Source organism: Dipodomys spectabilis, unplaced genomic scaffold, assembly GCF_019054845.1.
Source record: "Dipodomys spectabilis isolate Male_0828 unplaced genomic scaffold, ASM1905484v1 ptg000096l, whole genome shotgun sequence".
Lineage (NCBI taxonomy): Eukaryota > Metazoa > Chordata > Mammalia > Rodentia > Heteromyidae > Dipodomys > Dipodomys spectabilis.
The window spans coordinates 5,022,436-5,024,799 of record NW_024870773.1 but is presented as its reverse complement, the minus strand read 5'-3'; positions in this window follow the sequence as shown (position 1 = coordinate 5,024,799).

Genomic DNA, 2,364 nt, shown 5'->3' with positions numbered 1-2,364 from the left:
ACATCATGAGAACCATTTAAAATTCTTCTGGAATGACTTCCAATTATCAGGCCCCTCTGAAACCTCTTGCAGGAAGTTTTTCTGAGCTGTTCCACATTCCTCTTTGACCCAGGATGTGCTGCTGTAACAAAAGACCCCCAATTTTGCACATGGAGATGAATCAATCATCCTAAGCATGGGCTGTCAGACACCGAGATATTTTCACAAATGCTTGAAGGAGCATGCCTGTGCTTAAAGGATGCTCTACTTTAAACCAGCTTGACAATTTGGGCTGCCAGAGGGCAAAGGTGAACACCGACTAGTTTAGTTGTTACCACTGTTGGGATTTCTGTACACTAGTGTCTCTCCAGTTGTAAGTTAACAGTAGCTGGGCACCTAGGGTTCATGTCTATAGCCTTAGCTACTTAGGAGGCTGAGGTCTGAGGATCACAGTTTGAAGCCAGCCCTGTCAGGAAAGTTTGTGCCACTTTTACCTCCAACTAAAAGTAGAGCTGTGGCTCAACTGGTAGAGTACCAGCCTTCAGTGAAAAAGCTAACAGCCAGTGCCCAGGTATTGAGTTTGCACCCAATATGATCACAAATAAAGGGAAAGCAAGAGGAAGAAGAGAGAGAGAGAGAGAGAGAGAGAGGGAGGGAGGAAGGAAGGAAGGAAGGAAGGAAGGAAGGAAGGAAGGAAGGAAGGAAGGAAGGAAGGAAGGGAGGGAGGGAGAGAGGGAGGGAAGGAGGAAGGGAAGAAAGGAAGGAAGGAAGGTAAGTAAAGAAGGAAGAAAGTTAAGAACTTTGAAAGTGTAGGGAATTCAAAGCATGGAACTAGCTGTGTAGGGGGCTCAGGCTGGGCCAAAGAAAATAGTCCCAGGCCAGCTCTGGAATGGCAAGTGGGAATGGCAGCTACCATCAGACTGGCTCAGATAAGGTGTGAGGAACGTGAATTCCACAGCCCACAGTGTGGCTTAGAGCAAGCCTGAAATTCATAGAATCTGTTTACAAATTCTTTGTCCTTGGCTGTTTTGCAGGCTGAGAGGTACTTCAAGGCTAATTAACTTCTTCCTTTGGCATTCAAAGAGAAAATCCAGGCACTATCCACAATTGAGCAAAGGAATCTGGAAGGTTCTCAGTTAGGGAGGGATTAAATCTTTGGACCAGTGAATCTTGGTGGGGGAGGTGGATCACTTAGAAAATGGATTCCTAGTCTGTTTGCTAAAATCATTCTCTTTTCATTTATCTTTGCAGACATTCATTTCCTGCCTCAGAACAAATTCAAATAAATTCAGTGTTAGGTCTGAAGAAAAAAAAATAGGAAAGAAAAACTAGACTGTGGCCACAATGTGCTGTTATCTGAATTGTCCAAATGGTTAAAGGAAAAACCAATGCTTACTTGATTGATTTCTCTTATTATCCAGGCAGAGTGTGATTCATTGGGTAAATGTTCCCTGTGGGTTCTTTTTAATGTTTTCAAGCCGTGGTCTTTCTAAATGATACATAATAAACCTTGTTGCTGGGGAAAGGATTCATTTTGAAATCTAAAATCTCATCCCAATCTTAGTTTAAGCAGAGGAAAAAAAAAATCTGAAATACTTTCACCAAAGTTTATTCCCAGCATTGACCTTCCTTACAAACTATAGTATTTAGCCTTTGCACCTCTTAAGAGTACACATACAAACACACACACACACAAACACACACACACGCATACTCTCTCTCTCTCCATGTATATATAGAAATAGATGGATAGACTAGATAGATAGATAGATAGATAGATAGATAGATAGATAGATAGATAGATAGATAAACACTCTAGTTTTTTGCTTTTATTTTTTGTGCCAGTCCCAAGACTTGAACTCAGTCCCTGGGCACTGTCCCTGAACTTTTGTGTTTAAGGCTAGCACTCTACTATGAGCCACAACATCATTTCTGAGTTTGGGTAGTTAATTGAAGATAAGAGTCTCATAGACTTTTCTGCCCAGGCTGGCTTTGCACCACAATTCTCAGAGCTCAGCTTCCTGAGTAGCTAGGATTACAGATGTGAGCCACTGATACCCAGCTGTATTTTTTGAAGAAAAAAAAAATACTTGGCCAAGGCATCAGTTTCATGCCAAGTTTTAGGATAAATATGCCAGATACGATACATTCATCATGATTTTATTTTGTGTTTGGGGAGCGCTGGGATGGAACCCAGGGCCTCACTGAGGCTGCGCTGCATTGCCAGGCCTTTCACAGGACTCTGGTTTGTCTTTTCATGGAGAATCCTCATGACAACACGATGCTTTGACACCTCACCCAAACCCTTGTACTGAGCATCTGAGCCAAATTGAAATCTCTTCTTGGAAATGGATGTTGGTTTGGGTCTTCTGTATAATGTGATAG